This window comes from Cavia porcellus, unplaced genomic scaffold (genome assembly GCF_034190915.1).
Source record: "Cavia porcellus strain 051 isolate PalLab524CR breed Dunkin Hartley unplaced genomic scaffold, mCavPor4.1 scaffold_12, whole genome shotgun sequence".
In the NCBI taxonomy this organism is placed as follows: Eukaryota; Metazoa; Chordata; class Mammalia; order Rodentia; family Caviidae; genus Cavia; species Cavia porcellus.
In genome coordinates this window covers 39,142,249-39,163,336 of record NW_026947495.1, presented here as the reverse complement: position 1 = coordinate 39,163,336, position 21,088 = coordinate 39,142,249, and the positions used below count along the sequence as shown (strand labels likewise).

The 21,088-nt window shown below is 40.0% G+C and overlaps 1 protein-coding gene across 2 annotated transcripts in view; it reads right to left on the bottom strand.

Moving 5' to 3' along the window:
• Nucleotides 1-19,703, bottom strand: part of Lypd6 (LY6/PLAUR domain containing 6) — a 118,105-nt gene extending 98,402 nt beyond the window's left edge. The window contains exon 1 of one of the 2 annotated variants that reach the window (XM_063259050.1): nt 19,495-19,703. The gene's annotated coding sequence lies outside the window, so the exon portion shown is untranslated. The remainder of the gene's footprint in view (nt 1-19,494) is intronic. The other variant, XM_063259051.1, reaches the window with a different exon arrangement.
• Nucleotides 19,704-21,088: the final 1,385 nt, after the last annotated feature.

The window sequence follows — 21,088 nt, the reverse complement described above, 5'->3', positions numbered from 1 at the left end:
TTTTAATTAAATAAATTCTAGTTCTCTTGATAATAGTGTCTCAGTGCTACTTTATAGCACACCAAGTACTTTAGACTTACAAATCCACAGCCCTTCAAATCCCCCAAATGCCCCCAGTTTACAGGGCTCAAGAGCTGCCAAGGCACACACATCTGCACATTGTGAGTGGGGTTAGGAGACCCAATTCTTGGCTAGCTCAGACATTAGATAAACCAATACCGCTAAGCCAATCTCTCCAGATTTTCAAGGTCATTAATATTCTTGAGCTTCTATTCAAGCTTGAAGCAGACTGACATTTTCAAACAGCAAAAGGTCAATTGCACTCCCAGCTCCTTTTTCACCACAGGGCAGAGAGAAAAGAGGAACACAAGGGTTGCGTGACTCACCTTGGGCTTCCCCAACAACATAGGCACATTCCTTAATACAATTGGGATGAAAGGACCACACAAAACCACTGCGGCCCTGTTCTACCAGGTGTTTGAACAAGAGAGCAAGCCCTTTGCTTCTTTATTTTTTCTTTGCTTCTTTCTTAAATGGCTTTGTCTTTTCCTCACACAATGCTAAAGGGAAGAAGCTATCAAAGTGATCTGAGTTATCAGAAACAACCTCTGCAGCCACCAACACTCCAGCCCCACTTTGCATCAGCCTTCTCCATCTGAGCAATCTGTCCACGCAGCAGAAGATGTGGGCAAGGTTTGTATCAGGGATGTAAGACACACACAACTTTCTGTTTATGCAGTCCTTTTTTCCTTAGTTCCATTTTTTTTTTTTTACTTACATCTTTTTACACCAGACTTCAGGATAGTACTGCATTAAAATAAAAAACATCAGAATACACCACTGAATTCAAATTTAGTTTTCTAAGGGAACCTTTAGCCTGCAGCACAGAAGGCTGCTCTTTGGAGCTCTTCATTAAAGCAGAAATGCTCATCACAAGCCCTATCATCTCTACCATCATCTACTGAGCACCACAAAGTTTTCATTTACAAGCTGAAGAAAGAAAAGAGTCTAACAGAAGTTCCAAGGCGGAGAATTTTTAATGAACATATTTAGGTTGTAATGAGTCGAGTTCAAAATTCAACTCACATATGAACAATTTTTTGAGGAGAAGGAGTAACCTGATGTTCATATCCATTTGCCTCTCATTTTGAAGTAATTCATCTTTAAAATATCTGTGAAAATTCTACAGAGTTGCCCAGAAAACAGCACCAACCATCTGTAAGTAAAAACAAAAGCTCTCTATAGTATATATCACAGGTTCAAAGCACTTTGGCATCGGCAGATTGAACACGTTATTAAAAGAATTTAACTGCAAGAAGAGCTATCATAATTACACAGCAGCTGGTCTAATGTTGACAAAACAACTTTTAAAGATTTTCAGAAGCCTTAAAGGCTAATCAATTAAAAAGGCATGAATAGTAATACGCATCCTACCCTTAACTCCGCCAGTGACACTTCCTGCACATACAGTGATGTTTCCATTTTGGAACAATCATTTCCTACATCCTACAATTAAGCTGAACACGTGAATAAATTCCAAGTTGTGTCTAGGTGAAATGATTATAATTAAAATAAAATAACTCCATAAAGCTCAATTATAAACATTCAACTTAATGAGCATTTCTGTACTAGCAAGTTATCAAAATACCAGAGTCGGTGCTTATGTTACCAAAAGTAGGCAAAGAATATTTCAGATTATCATCTACATCAATTGGAGATTCCATAAAGGAACGAATGAGTGTGGAATGGTGACCTAACTGTTCTGAGGATTTGGATTGCCCAGTGGTCTGTAGAAAGGCTTCTCCAAGCACCAGCCCATGTCTCCTTCAAGGTCCAACTGACAGTCTACCCCCTGCAAGAAGCCTTCTCCAAGTCTCTAGTCTTATTTCAGAATCCCTTAGAAAGGATTTTACATATCACTGGATGCAGTTCTCTTTAGGGCCCAGCCAAATGATAAATGTAAAAGCCAAATGATAAACACTTTAAGCTTTGTGGGCTATGCAATACTTAGTTCTACCACTGTAGGGTCAAAGCAGTCATAACCAAAGTTAAACAAATGGGTGTGACTGTGTTCCTATAAAACTTTATTCATAAAAGGAAGGAGCCAGTGGATCAGGCAGACCCTGGCTCTGCCAGCATATGCCCCCTCTGTCCCACTCACCATAGAGGGTGCCTTTGTGAACACTGGGGCAGTCTCCTCATATTTGCCTGTTTTCCAAAACTTTTCCTTCTGCTAACTGAAATGAATCTCCCAGTATTTTGTAGCCACTGTCACATCTTCATACTCTACAATTTTCTGGCTCTTCTTAAATCATTCTCTTTCCCCAGAGTACTCTGCATCCATAGGTCTTCAAAAACCACTTCTTCAAGAAAAATGCCATCAGTTTTGCCTTCTGGAGCCCCAGAGAGTAAGTCTCATACCTCTTCACCTGACATCCTTTATGCATCTGAGCACAAACATGGGCTATGGTATTTACTGCCTGCACCGCTCACTCGGGATCTATCTCATGGAGTGTTTTAGTGTTAGTTTTCTTCTTCCGTGTACACATTTTTTTCCCTCCTCATTTAGATGGCAACTGAAGCATAGCCCCTGACACATAAGCTCCATTTAGTTTTATGAGTGAGAGTGGCAGAATGACCACACAAGTATCAATCAACAAATCTTTTCAGTACCTTCCTCAGCAAGTCCTATTGGTGGAGCTTCTGATCCAGGAAGAGGATAGCTAGCTGACAAGCAGCAGTCAGATGGTCCATTCAGATATAGAACTGGTTCAGAGGCCGAAGACCTCTTTTCTCTATCTCCTGCCACCACTGTATTCCAGAAGCATGACTTTAATGGTCCTGAAATACCAATACTCCATAAGAGAATTCCCAGGCTGGGTCTACTCTGTGAGCAGATCACACAGTCAACCCTCCATAATCTATTCCACAGGATTATTCTCTTTCTCAAGCAGTGAAAAAATACTTAAATAGGCTACTCTATCTCTGTGAGAAAAATGGCCTTTAAGATCGTAACAATGGCCTCATCTCACTGAACATTATTATTCTATCTTGTACACCCTCTCTCCCCACCCCCAGTCCCCAGCTGCTCACTGCCAGCTACATTCTAACCAACACCCACAGAAGCCGATTCACGAGGTACAGAGGAGACAGGAGGGAGGGATTTCACAAAGTCCCAGGCGAGGGTCAGTTACTAAAAGTAATCAAGGGTGCCTGCCCTACATGAATGTCTGCTTGTGAACACTCAGCAGGGTGGTAGAGAGGTACCAATGTGGACAGCATGGGCATCTATCCATCTACCCATGCACCACCTAAGAGCTGTCAGTTTGGGCTGTGCCATCACTGCACACTGCCTCATCTGCCTGCTTACATTGAAATAACTGAAAGGAAACAAATTTCAAATGCAGGTTCCCCACTGCATGAGGCACATTCTTAACTATACTAGCCATACATGGCTAGTGCCTATCTTCTGGCCAGTACATGTGTAGAATAGAGAGAGCTCTACTGGACAGCACTAGAGGATCTACTTGGTCTTTCTGTAGCTCTGATTCAACCAGCACTCACAGGACTCAAAGGATACAGGCAAACTGTCAGGTTGCAATCGGTCAGGAGTTACATCTGTACCTTCTGGAGGCCAAAGGGACTGTCACACTTGGTCACTCCAGACAATGACTGTCACAAAGTTTTTAGCATTCTTTAAGGAAAATACCCGAAGAAACATCTCATTTGTTTTTATCGCCTCAAAAAGCCTTCCCAAAGTCTTCACTTTTGTCACTCCTAAGAAACTGTTGCAGAGAATAAAACACGACTGGGTTTGCATATAGATTTCAGTAAAAGGTGGAGGGAGAGGGAACAAGGAACAAAATTTCTCTAAACATTGTTCTGAGATCGGCATGCTTTGTATTTTTTATGAGGTAATCTTGCATTTAATTATCACTTTGTATCCAAAAAGTATGCAGAATTTTTTTTTCCATTTTAAATATGACTCCGAAGTTCCAGAGAGGGTTAAAATATATATGTACCTTAGATTTATCACCAAGCAACTATAAAGTTATTCAATAATCTGCCTCTAGGTAACACAGTATATAATTTTTTAGGTTATTAAAGCTGCCTATTTCTCTCAAATCTAAGAGCAAGAAAAATCTGCTAATAAATTTTAAATTTTCCACATAGTTATTTGGGGAACATCAAATTACAAGAAGAACTAAATTCAAATTCCAGTCTGCTTTTGGAAAGCTGAGATGACCTCCTCATAGTCTATGAAGTCTGTGAAACATCTGTTTTGATAACATATGTACTTAAAATTCCCCACATGTCAGTTTCAAGTTACTGCAAAATATGAGGCAGTACCAGCTGCAGGATAAAAAGGAAAAGCTGTTAGTGAAGTGCTGGGAAACACTAAAGATTTCAATAGGAGTCAAGTCTTCTTTATCATTTGCATATCATGATCCTAGGAAATGCACCATGCAGAGACGCCACCCTATAGTCCTTCCACATATGATAAAATTCTACCATCACCTTGGTCTGTTTTCTCTTTTTATGTTTCTATTAAGGGACTGCAGTGTTTCATTCTAGTGTTTCTACCAAAATGCCCTCCCCTCATTTATCTACTCCTTCATACCCTAACCATCTTCAAGGACCAGTTCAATTCCTATACCATGAAAGCCTACATCTCTTCCAGTCTCTAAATTCAGGTTTTTCTCTGCACCCAAGAAAGGATCACACAACTTCAACTTAATTATTTTCAGTCTGTTGGTGATATAAAGATCTGATCACCTCACTCTTGTGGAATCTGTCCCCATTTCATGGCCTTTACAGAGACTGTGAGGCTCCCCAAATTGTACCTTCAGCCCAGATACCACCCCTGAGCACATATTCAAATCTCCAACTGCCTACTTTGTATCTCCATTTGAAAAACTACTAGATAGGTCAAATTTGAGGTACTCAAAGGTTATCTAATCCCCTTCTAAATCTGCTCCTCTTCAGTTTTTGCATCTGTGTGAATGACAACCTCATCCTTCGGGTGATAAGGTCCCAAAATTGGTATCATCTTTGACATTGCTTTCTCATTCTTTCCCCACAATGTACCTTTCAATTAATCTTATTTCCTGCATTGTTTCCAAAGAATGCCCTTTCTATCTCCACTGCAGCCACACAGATTAATCCCACATCCTCTGAATTATTGTAATAGTAATCTCTCTACTTCCAACTTGACCCTATTATTTATTCTCACAGTAGTCAGAGATACTTTAAATCATTTAATTAATCAGGTCATTCCTTAGTATCATATTTTCCAATAGCTCTCAACTTAGGAGAGACAGAGACAGAGATAAAGGAGGAAGAGGAAGAGACAGAGGAAGAAGAAGAGGAAAGGAGAAGAGAGAAGAGAGGGGAGAAAGAAAAAGAGAAGGGAGGGGAGAGAGGAGAGGAAGGGAAGTGCAAAGCTAAGCAAATTCTAAGTTCCATGAGAATGGATGCTATGTCCTATATATTCTTTTTATATTCCTGAATAAGACTCATATAAAAGTACATGTTGGTGTTTCTATTGACATGAAATGTTAGATTATTCAAACTGTTGGACATGTTAAAAAGTAGACAGTGTCAAAACAATATTAAAAGAAGTGACTTTTTAAGATTACAAAGTTATTTAAACTTAAGCTTATAATCTCTGTTCAAGTGTGAACAATTCTCAAAATCACCAGTAAAAGCCAGATTCTTATGCACTGTCAAAAAAAAAAATGGCACAAATACCTGCTCAAAATGATGAGAAAGGAAACCTCAGTACTATCATTTTGGGTGTAAATTACAACAAATAAAATAAATTCCAATGTGAAATCCCTAAAGTACTTTCAATTCTTTTGCCATTAAATTGCTTACTAAAATGGACAGGTGCTTTTACAAATCAATTCCACCTTATCAAGCAAAGATGTTGGTGATGACTTAGTTAAATTGTCAGAGAAGTGATAAAATTGGGGGAATGCAACAAAGACACAGGAGACTTTCCTCTCCCTATCCTAGAAGAAAATAATGTGTATCTGTGCTATAGACGGAATTTTTTGCATCTCCCCCCATATTTGTATGCTGAATATGATGGTTTTTAGAGCTGAGGCCTAGGTAAGTGATCAGGTCATGACAGTGAGGCCTGTATGACTGGGATTAATGACATTATAAGAAGAGACATAAAAGAAGTTGCTTCTTCTCTCTTTCTCTCTGTATCTGCCATATGAGAATATGATGAGAAGAGGGCCATCGACAACCCAAGAACTAGATCTGCCAAAACCTTGATCTCAGACTCCTTAGCTTTCAAAACTGTGAGCAATAAATGTTTGCTTGCTATTTGACGAACTTCTGTCCATGGTAATTTGTAACAGTAGGCCAAACTAAGACACTCTGACATTTCCCAAACTAGTCTTTCCCAAAAGACTTACTAGTCAGTAAGCTTAACAAATGGCTTGGAAATTTCAACCCTTCTACACATCAAGAGTGTTACCTATAAAATATCAACAATTATGTATAGACCAGATGCAAACTAGCTCCTTTTTATATATAAGATGACTTAAATGTTATATAGTTCCATAGAAATTCTTCATCCATAAAATAATTAAGCATTTCAGAGGACAAATGCTGTAACACACCAAAACAAAGCACTTCCAAGTGTTTTTACAGAATTTATGGTCAGTCTCATAGAGTATCTCGGTCCTATTCAAGAGGATTCAGGTTTCTTTCAAGTTTCATGGAGTTGCTCCATTTCAGAATCAATCACATTGATCACAGAATCAATCACATGGACACGTCCATTCAGCTTTGTGAAATCTATACGAAAGCTCCCATGCAGAACTCTTTTAATTTTATGTGTGTACCTTTAAAAACTGGAAAGTTAACATCAAGGACTAATTAACATCAGAGCTTATGAGTTACAAAAAAATTTAGTTTTAATTGTTAAGTAAATTGGTATGCAATACCAGGTAATGCCTACATTACTGGCATGAGAATAGAGACAATCATAACAAGCACTGCTCATTAGCTCATCTGTTCATTTACTTAGCAAATACTGATTGAATAGGAAAAATCTACTCCTCAAATATCTATCAAGCATCTACTCTGTGCCAGAGCTTGCAGTCAGTGAACTGAGGCATCATTTATATGTTAAAGAGAATAAAAAAGGTGGCTTCTAAAAATGATAGAGCTGAATTCAAAAGCTGGTGCAGTAAAGTATGCAATTGTCCCCAAGATAATTCAGTGAAGCCAAGGAACCATGAGACCTCAGAAGCAAGCCAATATCTTATAACATCTTTTATCACTTGGACAAAACATACTTATCAATTATTCATAAGTTTTCAAAATTCAATTTGGTGCTCTATAGATAATTAACACAACTAATTCCAATTTGGGGACTGCTTATATTTCAGTTTTGTGTCACAGAATTTTATGCTGCCTTGAATTCTGTTAAAAAGTATTAATTGTTCGTGTTTAATGGTGTTTAGTGTGACATTTCCATACATGCATATATGCACTGATCAAACCTGACCACCCTTTTCCACCTACCCCACACACATACATACATGCTCAAGCATACTCTTTCCAATTTCTAGAAAATCCCTGTTCTACCTTTATGTCAACTTTTTAAAGCTTGTACTTATGAGGAAGAATATGTGGCTTTCTGTGTCTCGCTAATTTCATTTCTCCTAATTTATCTTCCAGTTCCATCCATTTTGCTGCAAAAAACAGCATTTGACTTATTGTATGGTTAAAATAAATATATATTTCTTTCACATTTTCTTTGTTCATTCATTTGCTGATATGCACATAAGCTAATTCTATTTTTTAGCTAACTGAACAGTGCCTCAATAAACACAGCCATGAAATCTCTTTAACCTGCTGACTTCATTTCTTTGGGATGTAAAGGCAGAGCAGGATCTTATTATCTATTTTTAGTTTTTTAAACATTTAGAGAAAAACCAAATAGGAATATTGATGTTTCATCAGAAGTAAGCTTGAATCCAAATAAGACAATATTCAATAAGAATTCTTGTTTGTTTGAGACTATATGTCACTATGTAGCAGAAGCTGGCCTTGAACTCGCAACAGTCCTGAGTGCTAGGACTGTACATGGGAGTCACCATATCTGCTCAACAAAGTTTTTTTTTTTTTTTAACTTTAAGAGGGCAGAAAACCATATATTTGAAATATATATTTTAAATGACTAGTAAAAGGAAATTAGCAGGTTTTAGCTTTTGCATTCTAACATTACTTGAAAAATTATTTGTTCAAAAACATATGAAGAAAGCCAAACTCATAGTCTAGTATCACATGCTGACTGCAAATCATTTATAGAAATTCAGAGTACTCTAGTTCCAGAGAACTCAAAAAGTGCAGTTGAAGAATATGGGGGAAAGTGTAAATGCTTACTCTCTTTATGGCCAAGGAATTACAGATGACCACCCAATCTTCAGCCACTCCCAATATCCTCTGGCAGAAGAGGTTTTTTCAGTAAGTGGAGGTACCATCTAGACATCACCATGACTTGCCCTGGACATCCCACCTGCCTCTACTCCCTCACTTACACCTGCAAAACTCAACAGCTTCTGCTTGCTCTTCATCAAGCCAAAGGTAGATCTGGCACAGGCCAAATAAAAGGCACAAAATTAATCTTAGTGTGATAGGAATGATAAACACCTACAGCCCCGAGGACCAGACATGAAGGGCATACATTTTGTGTATCTTCAGCAATCATCTTTTCATCACAGCTCTATAATTAATCACGTCACCTTGCTTAGAAAAGTTTCTGCCAGAATAAAATCTTGGTCTTTTACAAACTGTTAGGTTTTTCTGAAATATTATCCACTGTATTAATATACATGTTTCAATATTTTTGTTAGGGTATCTCTATGCATGTGCATGCATCTGGGAAACTTATTTTTTGTATTTTAACTGCCTGTGATTTGATGTAGTCTAAAATATAAAAATAAAGAGGAATGCTTGCTTTGGCAGCACATATACTAAAAAAATAAAGGAGAAATTCATACTTGTTAAATATGCATGCTCACTATGTATTTCTCTTAAAGCAGAAGCAGAGACTTTCTAACAGCACATTTTTGACAAAAGATTTGCATGGAACACAAACTTTTGCAAGTAAAATACAAATGGGTTAGCTAAAAAAAAAAAAAAAACAGGAAAAGAGACAAACTAGACAGAGATTCACAAAATTTAAAATCCAGAAGGATCCCAAACATCAAAATATGGCTTAATCTACATTTTGTGATGTATAAAGCACTGATCCGCAAGAAGTCGTCACGATGGGTACCATCAGCAAGTAAGTTTCAGGTTCACTGAACAGTATGTTTCCTTTCTGATATGCTGAGGGGACATTCGGTTATTACAAGTTCTGAAAACTCCTGCAGTTTAAAAAATGAAAGCACTATTTGGTCCTCGGCTTCCCAAGCACACTCATCTTTGGCCATCACACATTCTTTCATCCCTGCAACGTCCCACAGAACAATGTCTCTCCTTTCAATCCTGCTCAGGAAGTGCTGATGTTTAACATTTTACAAAGGAGGAAACTAAAGTTCAAAAGTGTGAACTGGCTTAGCCAAAGTCCTCCAGCTAATTGGTGGTGACAGTAAACAGCCTGATGAGAGTTTAGATAAAAGTGGGAAAGTGCTCAATTTTCCTTTCTTTTCCACCCACATCTTATCAAGGAGAAGTAATCTCTTCTGTGTCCAGGTCTCAGTCCTTTTGCTTGGCTTCATCTTCCTTCAACTTTTACCACCTGCCAGAATTGTAGTGCATGTAGCTTCACTTGCTACATTACTGTGCATGCCCTTCCCTCAGGGAAGCCTGTAACACAAATTTTCTAGACTCCAGAGTCAGACAGTGACCTGCAAGGCAGCGGCTATAAAGGTAGGAATGATAGCAATTCGAGATAATTTAAAGCAAATGGAATTTTGTGGTTCTCCTTAAATGTATTTCTTTTTACTTTTAGAGATTCTCTTGACAGGACTAGAACCAGACAAGATCAGAAAATTTTCTTAAATCAAGTATGAAGTACGTGACACTCTCCCTATTCTAAGTCCTGCAGTGCCTTCTTTCCCTTTCTATTTTCCATGTTCAGTCTTATTCAGTACACTGCTTCTCTAGGAGGGATCTGAAATCCACATGCAATGTCAGAACTGCCCAGGAGCTATACAAAATGAGGCTGCTGCTTTCCAGCAATGTCTTATAGAGGCTATAGCACTCTACACTTCTTGAATGTTAATGGCCTAACTAAAAATTGCCCTTCTAGCAAAGGTCTCTTTTGCATAGTTCCTAACCTAAGAAGAAAGCACCATTACAGGCAGTACATTTCTTTAAAATGCTATTCTAGTCTATGGCATGTACTGCCCTTCATTTAGAAAGTTAAGCATCTGAATAAGATTAATGGGGCAATATCATCTTTGCACCCTGTTGGATTTCACTTGCCTATCTTGCCCAAACCCTTATCCCCCAAAAAGAAAGGAAACCACTGGGCAACAGGACAAGTCAAACTTTGAGTTGTTTTTTAGAACTAGGTGGAGTTGATGCCGACCCAGTCATATCTCACCTGGTGTTCCTTAAAACATTTTGAGTTACCTGGCTGTTATTAAACATGACAAACCCTAGCTAACAGAGATTAAACAGAACACGCCTTGTCTAATTCCCTGTATAAAAAGCACCAGCCCTACATGCATCATTCCCTTCTACAAACAAGGGCTTTATGGGAAATGGTTGATGAAGGGGTTTTTCAGTAGGATAGCAAAAAGTTTCCTGTATCACCCTCTATTAAGACAAAGATCAAGACATTCAATATAGTCTATTTGCATAACTCAATAGCCACCATGTGACCTAGAGAAAAAGGAGATAGCAAAGAAATTACACATGAATAATTACATGAGGATAATGGGAAAGGGAATGCTTATTTTCTTCCCTGAAATAGCATTTGCCTCAACACTCTTTGAGAAGCACAGTACCGCTTGAGTAAAAGTGTGATGCTGACAGGTTTTTACTTCCACTTATGAAACTGTCATATTTAACATTCCAAAGCCTAGGTCATCAATGACTCAAGAGTTAAAGTCAGCTTTAAGACAAATTCCACATCTAGAAAGTGTTCTAGGATACCAAGGCAGGAAGATTCTAAGACAGACCTTCATAGACTGTGGTATTCTTTTGTTCTTCCTGGACATGCAGAAACCTAAACTAGCTAGCAGATATCACATGACACCTAAACCAATGCTTTGTGATTCCTTAGGATCTTTGAGCTTTTTTCTATTAAGGACTTCCTTCTAGTTACATATTTGAGAGCTCACTGTGCGAGAGTGTGCTCAGCCTAGCAACCAAGAGAAGTAAGTCATTAAATAAACAAAAAGCAAGAATGTAAAAAACAGCATATCAGGACAAAATACAGGTGTAAGTAAATTTTAGACTGATGGAGGAACTGGGAGAAGAGATTTGTCTGGGGAGGCTCTATTGGGGTAGGCCTTGAAAGACATAAAGGCTTGTCAATGGAGAAATAAAGGCTAGAAGAACATTCCTGACCTGATATATCTGACTGAGGATGAGTCAGAACCCTGTCAAAGTTCCTGTGAATTCACTCAGTTGAGTGACTGGGAATCTAAATTAAAAGAATTTGATAAAAGAAAAGTGTTCTCTGAAGTTACACATAAAAGAAAAACCATGTACTTCTAATACTATGCCTTTGATCTTCTCTGGAAAACTGCTACATAAATGCAGAATATTACTTCTATTAAAGTCAGTATTTTCAAGTGGCAATATTTTTAGAGTACTTGAAAGTAGATTTTTTCTTCTTCAACATAGAAAAACTCTAAGAAATTAAATGTATTCCGCATGAATAATCAAGTCAAAGAACAGTAAAAATCCATATAGTGTTATGAGAAAAGAACAAACTTTGAGATGTGCTAAACATTTTAAAATTATTCAATTTTAAAATTATTCTGCTCCTAGAAGCCAAGATCAGGATCCTGTATGTTTAACTTAGTTTGGTCTGTATATCTAAATTATGCATGCTTCTTGTTAATCAAAACCATTTTATCAGATCAACACTAGTGATTAGTTTTAAACATCAAAAAACATGTTAGTTCTTACTCGCCGGGGTATTTAAAGTTTAATTTGTGCAGTTCCTTGATTTTATAGTTGAGACAAATGATATCAAGATTATGGGTGACCAACTGGATAAGGTCAGTCAGTCAGTTAAGCTAGAGAAGACTAAATAACTTGCCCCAGGTCACTCAGCTAGCAATGGGTAGAGCTGGAATTACAACACAGGAGAGCCAAGACCCCAAATCTCTACACCAACAATGTCCCGTGGAAAAATGAATGCAGTGTCTCACAAGCAGGTAGAAAGCTATAGATAAAAGCCATGCAAACAAAATATGGCAGGTAATAAATGCCGTTTAATAGGTGGAAATAAATTTATACATTATGTAAACTGCTTTTATGGTACAGAATAACAAGTATTTTCAGGTGTCTTGAATGAAAATTTAAATAATGTGTAAATTTGCTAATTCCTACTAGTTGGTACTGAAAAGGAAAAAAAATGAGACTAATGCAATATTTATTTTTGTTGTTTTTAGCGTACAAAAATATAAGGATTATACTTTTGAAAATGCTCACCCAAAACCCTAGTACTCAAGTACATTAACCTCATTCTGATTTAATCATTTGAAGTACTTAAAGATATTTGTTTAGATAAGTAGCAATCATGATTTAAATAGTCAACCACCCTGGATTTAAGAATTCTTATATCTCGGACTTTCAAAAGACTATCAAAGATTTTATACCCAAAATTGATTTTGCATGCTAATTATTCATTCATACACCCAAATATTTTTAAACCTATTTTAAATTTTACTTTGTATCCTCATGGCAACAGACAGTAAGGATGAGCAATGGGAATGCAGCACAGGAGATGGGAATTACACCTTTGCTCCTGGACCTTCTCAGCTGTAGGACCCCACACCTGTCAAGTACAGATATCCTCTCCACACCTAAATCTTGTGCTATGTGGGCCTGTGGGCCATTACCCGGGCTCTCAAGAGAAACATCTGACCTACAGCCTCCCAAGTTAAGTACCCTCTGGGTTGGCCCACAGAAGTGCTGCAGTCTGATTTCTGAAAACAGGAATACTCTTGTAGGTAACTGCACCCTGTCCCTTGAGCCACAGTTTCTTTCTGTAGCTCATCATCAGATAACAGCTACTTGCCCCAGGTCTTTGGTCACAATTCTGCAAACTCACTTGAGTACTCTAGCTGATTCCCTAATATCTGTGTTCTTGAAAGGACAAGAGTTGCATGCTCTAATACACACAGCAGATTTCAGATAAGAATAAGATACATTTTTCTGCTAAGATGCTTTCTGACAATACCAGGTTTATATTGAATATTTTGATCACATCACCTTATCAAGCTGATGTCAGAGAATGATACACAAGGACTCCTAGACCCCTCCTGGGGATCAAGTGTTAACATTTGTTTTAGCAGTTAAGGCTGCTATAACAAACTACCTTAGACTACATACTTTACCCAAAAAGAGACATTTATTGTTTATAGTTCTAGAGGTTGGAAAGTTCAGCCAAAGGAGGTAGCAGACTTGGCACCTGGCGAGGGCTCAGTCTCTGCCTTGTATGTGGCACTCTGCTGCTTCATCCTCATCTGAACAGAGGGGCAAGAAGCTCCTTCTGAAGAGGCTGATTAATTCACCAGGACCGGGCTCAAACGGCCTCACCTCTTAATGCTAGCACTTCAGGTTGTTGGTTCTAATATGAATTTTGAGACCAGGGGACACCAATATTCAGATCACAGAAATATTTAAAAGACATAAAATGCAAAAATTCCAGTTTTCCCAAACAGAGCCAGAGCTAACTGGGTTCATATACACTGGGGCTCATGTAAGGAAAAAAGGTCATGAGCCCAAGCCATGGCCAGGGAAAGGGGTACAATTAGAGCCAAAGAGAAGAAAAAACCCCACCAGTCCCCATCACAGAAACAAAGTGAAATAACAGATACATGTAAGTGACAGAAACCAGAGCAAGTCACGAATAAGCTAGAGAATCCAAGAGGACCAACACACACCAGGAGCCCTACAATACAGGGGACATCAGGGTGACTTAGACACAAAGTTAAATTAAGAGGACTGAATCACAAGTCCTCAGGATAAAATGGCACGTGCCTCACTTCAGATTTCTGTGATTCTATGAGAACTTTGGGTCCCTTCATTACTTTCAGGATATTCAACATGACTGACTGGTAGAATCCACTGTACCAGGTACCAAGGCAAGTGTTATGTTGTTAGCAAGGAAACAAACAGGCTTGGTCCCTGTCGTCACATGGCTTACAGTCTATCAATGAATCAGCAATGCTTCAGGAACCTGATTCTTCATATCCTAATAGTGATGGCAAAAATGGTCCTGTCAGGGCTCCCGGCTCACATAATATATGAAAGCATTTGGTGTTCATTTCCTACCGTTCTTTCCCCTAATACCACACATGCAAAAAAAAAAAAAAAAAAAATTGTCATTTCAGCATGCTTTCCTTCAGAGAAAACAATGGGGGTGAGGGTAGAAGACAATAAAATTTTCAAATGTGGAAGTCGGAAAGACATAGCTAAGATTACATGAAATCCTCAGTCACAATAATAAACTTTTCTTCATAACATTTTTTCTAAAACAATATATCAACACTGAAGAAGTTTGGAATAATACTGAAGTAAAAAAAAGATAATAAAGGGCCGGGGACTTAGCTCAGCAGCGTAAGCGCCTGCCTGGCAAGTGCGAGGTTGTGAGTTCGGTCCTCGGTGCCACAAAAAACTATAATAAAAATCACCTCCAATCTGAAACACCCAGAGATAGGCACTGTTAATGTTTTGAAACATATTTTCCTCAATATAGGTTGATAAAACAGATATAGAAAATTTACATAAACATATTCAACTATATATTTTTTAAAAATAGCATGACACCAATACAGTTTTATACTTTACTCTTTTCTTAACATTGACTTTAATTCGGTGAGCTGAGAAATATTAGCCAGTTACGTTGTCTGTTGATAGAAATAGAATTTAAAATCATCTCCTGTAAGTGTGCTTGGGATTACTTTTTCCGAGTGTACTTATCTTCAATTTTCCATTTTGACTTTAATCTTCCATTATTCTTCCCATTTAGGTTGCCCTGTAAGACATTCTCATAATTCAACTTCCGTAGCTTGGTTTTTACTTACCATAAGAGCTGTCTATTATTGAAGATGTGTTAAATAAGACCATCTCCATCTCCAAACTACTTCCTGGAAGAACGTATTTGTCTACTCAGAAGTACCTATTGATCTCCACTTTTGTTTCTTGTTTCTTGGCCAACCTCCCGTTCATAACAAAGGATTGTGAACAGAGAAGGAGCTGGGACTTGATTAGGCTTTTGAAACATTTTAAAATTACATTTTCTGTAACATATTAACAGTGGATACATTTTTCTCCTTTAACTCAAATACCTTATCCCCTTCTCTCCAAAACAAGTCATTAATTACTACAATCTGTTTGCTTTGAATATTGACCTCCCCGTCATCCACATGGATGTGGGTCACATTTGACCAGCCCAGTGTCCTTCCTGAAACCCCTCCTCTGGTAGAAGCTCTTAGGACACTTACCAATGTTCTATCAAAGGCCCAGATTGCTGTCACTGACACAGGACATTTCCTCAGTGCACCTGGGTGAAAGCCTCCTGGTGCTGGTGATTTATCTGTATCTTCTCTGTTGATTGGGTTGGGAGGATCCCGAATACCTGCCACTTCTTGATCTATTACCTCCCCAATGTGTGTACTGCTGGAGAGGCTGAATGCGAGAATATTACTCAGCAAAAGTAGAAGCAAAGGATTCGTTTACACTGTTTTATCTCTTTCTTTCTGAGCATACGTTCTATATGATGAAAGCCAAGTGGACGACAATCCTTATTTCACAGTATTTGTCTTTCATTATTAAGAAATCAATTGCAAGGATTTTTTCCCTTCAGTTAAGTTTTGGCTACCTCATGTCTAATGTGCACAGTGTATGTAACCCTTTTAAGGTTCAATTTAATAACATAACCCTTCAAATATTATTTTTCTATTACATATACCTAAGATTTTGTTCGTTCTTTTATTCTTCCCTATGAATTCAGTATTTTAAAGAGCATAAACACAAAACATTTCCTCTTTTTTTAAAATCACATTTGTATTCCCCATTTTCTTTTGAGAAATTGGACTTTTCTCAAGTATTTTTTCCCTAATATGTCAACATCACATTCCTTTTTTAGAGAAAGATTTTTGTATTTGACATTTTTCTTTGATGTCCCCTCTCCATTAGGACACTGAATTGAAATGAATTGAATTGAAATCTGTATTAGTCTCATTATATGCTCCAATCTATATTGTATCTGGTAGGCACTCAGTGAACATTTCCTGAATTGAATGTACCATATCAACAGCTAACAATCATGTGTCTCATGCTAGGTGTCATGTTACATGCTAAGCACTTTAAATGCATTACATCACTAGATCTCAGGTGCCACCTTGCAAACTTCATAGGCAAAGAAATTGCTCATAAACCTGTAGCATTTAAAGCAAAGCTGCTACACACTGAGAAATCACCAGACATTTGCTGCATGCAAAAACTAAAAAATTGAATGAGGTAGGTACACAATTCACATGTTACACAGAAGAAAACTGAAACAAAAAGGTTCACCATTTTCTGCAGTTCCACATTATATGTGAAGCCAAGATATACTCCAAAGCCCACACTCTAACCATGACTTAATAAATTCAACACCTACTCACATTAATGCAAACAAGTTAGTACTACTTATCTTAATAAATATTAATCAATGCCACAAATAAATACTGTGAGCAATAACTTCCCAGGAAAGGATATACAAATGATAGGTCTATAACAAATAACCAACAGGCCAATAATTAAGTTTCTTATTGCTAGATATGCAAGTAATAATATGATTTTTCAATCACTATATTTACTACATTTTTTCACTAGTTAATGAGGATTCTTGGACTTTTCAAAAATGGATGCTTCTTTTCCTACAATAGTATTTGGTTTATTTAAGTCACCTGTTTCACCAGTTCTTCACAAGAATAATAAGAATAAACACTACTTTTTCAAATAAGAATAACCCTAGCTATTCATTTAAGACTTTCTTGTTTAGAAACCAAATGATAAGTTTCTGGTTATAAAGCGGAAACTTACTTATTTCTCAAATATCCATGGCACTACATCACATGATTTTACTGAAACACTATCGTTCTTTGGGAATATCACTCTTTGGGGTTTTCAGTACTTGTATCTTTAACAACTCACTAGCAAAAATAATATGATGAAAAAGGTGATACCTTAAAATCACTATTATCTTTCTCCTTATCTTTATTAGTCTGCATCTTTGTAGTGAAATTTAGCAGAGACCAAAAATGTTTTGGGAGTAGTACACAATGGTCCCCAGCAGTATGAGATGAACAGAAAAGAAAAAAAAAAAAAGTGCAGAAAATAGAAATAGGCAAACACTAAAGTTGTAACTCAGAATGAAGAAATTCAGAAATGGAGGGCGGGAGATAAAGGAGGGAGAGAGAAAAGAATCCGGAAACCATGTGAATTTGAACTCTGTTATTTACCCTGGAAAAATCAATCTGAGAGCCTCAGGTGTTCCATCTCTACCAAAGGGAGATTAAAAACATTACTTTAATAGTAAATTTCAATGTGCCATGTAAAATGTACAGCACATGGTATGCTTTTTATTTGATTTTCCTTTCTTAGAATTTGCTCCATTTATGCTTTATGCTTTCTGCACTATACACGTTCCTCTGACAAAAGTCTATCACAGCTTCAAAATGTGGCTCTACGAGCTGTGTCTGTCTTTTTGGTTTGGAAGCATTTCTGATATTTTTAAGCCAAGGAACTAATTCTTTTTTTTAAACAGGCTTTCTATTCCTGCAAGCTCAGAGTTTACTCCAGGCTTTCAGGACTTCAGCGTTGTAAACCTCTGTTTAAACAAGGAAACCTCTTTCAGTCCAGTTTCACTGTAGTGCCTTTGGTTGAGGTGAAAACTAAAATTGAAAACAGATAGATGCTTTACATTTAAATGGGTTTAACATAAATGTGCATTAAGCCATTTCATGGACGACTGCCCAAATATCTTCTGCAAACTTGGTACACGTGAGCACATATACAGTAACCATTCAAGTCTCCCAGAGAAATAAGGTGCAGACCTGAAATTTTAAACAGCTACTTTGAGTTCCTTTCACTGGAAAGAAAATGTAATGGCTTTAAGGGAATTGCTCTAATAATATCAAGGCATCCGCAATGGCTGGCCAGAGCCGAGCAGAACAGAGTGTATGTCACCGCAAGTCAATTTAACAAGAAATAAGCTTCCCTCTGGAGAATCTAAACTCCCTTGCCTCCCACAAAGAAAATTGAATTTTGGAGGTCACACCTTGGGTAGGTTACCAGAGGGAAAAGCTTAACATTCTTTTTGTCATGTGCCCTGGGAGGTCAATGCTGTTTTAACAACACATTGCTATGGAAGACCTGTTACCACCTTCCCCCAACACCCCCGAATTAAAACAAGTATTTGGAGTCCCTTAGGATGGCAAGCGGTTGTGGCACTAACGATTACCTAGGACCACTCCAGATATACTCATGTCCAAACATCAAGTTTCAAACCTCATAGAGAAGAAAGAGAGGGTTCTATAATGGGGAGAGAGACCGGCGACTAATGGAGAAGGGGGTGTTGGCAGAAGTGGTGAGCGTTCTGGGGTTACTGTAAGATCGACCCACTGATAGCTTTAGTTGAAATTGATTGCTTCGTCAAATAGGAACCAACCGAAGTGCTGTTACCAGAGAGAAAAACGGTCGCCAGGTCAAGCCCAGGCGAAGTCACCATCCTTTAGGTGGACAGTGCCCGCCCGGGTCCGGGTAGGGACTGGGGGGTCGCAGGGCCTAGCGTGACCTCACCGCGGCTGGGAGGAGCCCAGCTCACCTCCTCCTGCAGCAGCTGCGGTGGCAGAAGCCGGGCCAGCGCCGCCGCCCCCCCCCCCGCAGCAACATGTGGGGCGCAGCCACTCTGCGGCCGGGAACTCTCCGGCTGGAGTTCCTGCGGACGCACGCCTGGCTCCAAGAACGTGCTGAATTCGCCCAGAGAAGCTTCCCGCAGCCTTGAACTTGGCAGCTCCTGACGTCTCTGTCCCACCCCGCCGCGCGCCAGCAGAAGACGCGCACACACCCTGCCCTTAGACCCGCCCAGACTGCCTGCAGCGCTCTCTGTCCAGTCCCGAGCAAAACCCACAAGTGGGGTGCGACCCCTGCTGCGCGGTCCCCTAAGGGGCTGTCCTGGTACCCGCCGGCCCATTCCCTGGCCCGACCCAGGCCCCGCATCAGTCCGGGCCGCTGGCCTCCACCGCGTTCCCTTTTGTGTCTCCCGGGAAGCCCGCCTCTACTCACCTCGGCTGCGCGCGGATTCCGGCCACCAGCGGCAGCCCGCTGCCCCATCCCACGAACACTGCGGCGCCCCCAGAGTGTGCAATGCGGAGCCCCGCCAGCGCGCGGCCGGAGCCGGGAGCGCAGGAAGAGAGCCAGAGGGAGGCGGGGCGGGAGGGAGCGAGCGGGCCGGCGGGGGGCGCGCGCGCCACGCCCACTCGCGCCCCGCTAGCTAGCGCCTGTGCCCACAGGGGTGGCGGGCTGGCCCGGCCTCGAGGGGCTCGGGTCCAATCAGAGCGCACAGGAGGAGCCGAGCCCTCCGCGGGGGCGCTCATTGGCCCCGGGCGCACCCCGCAACTCTTCTAGTCTGCAAACTCCAGCTGGCAGGAGCTCTCCACCCTGAGGTAGTGGGGCGCCCGGCACAGCGCTCCAGAAGAGCGGAAAAGGGGATTTGGGACCTGCCTGGGCAGCCTGTTCCTAGAGAACGTCCCGAGCAAGCAGTATTTGCTCTGCTTTCTGGTCCCTTCCTGTGCGCGACTCTGCCCCGCAGCAGCGTTCGGTCCAGGCCAAAGCTCACTCCGGGACCGGAGCTGCAGAGCAGCTTGAGCTCCAAACCCGGCTCAAGCGGAAACCACTTAAAGTGTGCAGGGTGGAAGACAGAGAGATAAGGAAGCAGATCTTCCTTTGGAAATGGGAATTTGCTTCTGGATTTGAGTTAGACTGGTCCAGAGCACAGTTCTACACCCCCAGTAATCATGTCCCTAACTCCTGCGCCACCAGGTGCGGGCGCTGTCAAGGGACTGGTTTTTAATTTTGTAAATCGTGTTTCACGCTCCTGGACTTTGCAATTGGAACCCTGGAAAAGGACCGGGAAACCATCCCTATCCCTGCAGGTCTGACCAGTGCCAGGCGCTGGGGCGGTCAGAGAGTCTCCACAAGAAGGACTCCAGGGTCGCCAGGGGAGTGGGGCCTGCGCATCCGGTCTATGTGCAGTGCACCCCACTCCCGCGCGTGCCCAGCCTGCAGGGAGGGCTGCCCCAGGAACCACGAGGGTCATCTTTGACACCCTGCTGCCTCGTCCTTGAACTTTATTCCTGGAGCTTTTTTTTCAGGCCTGTCTGATTCTCCCTGCCTCTACCAATCCCCATAATTTCATCTCCAAATAAAAGCACCCTTAACCTTTCCATTTTTAAAACCAGTCCCTTCATTTGGAAGGGCCAAGGATAAAGTGGTTTTGATCAACTACTCCTGGACTTCAGAAATTTTTTCTCAAGTTTATATATGTGCCCAAGTTTACACAAGCTCAAGGTTCAAGCGGACAAAAATAATTAGCGTTCCTTTAGGATTTTCTGAGAAACAAGGAGGAAATAGCCGCTGCCTTTGTCTTCCTACAGGGCCCAACTCTTTGAATGAATTGAATATGAATTAATCAGACAGCACCTGACTGTGTCCCTTAGTGTCTGGCCTTGAGTTACCTCTGCAGCTTAGAAGCTGCTACTAATGAGGCCATGTCACCAGTGTCATCCTGCCAGTTGTTTAGTTTTCTTCCCAGGGAAAAAAATTCTGCCTTTGACAGTTTCAGCTATGAGCCTAACTTACTTATTTATTTGTTTGCTTG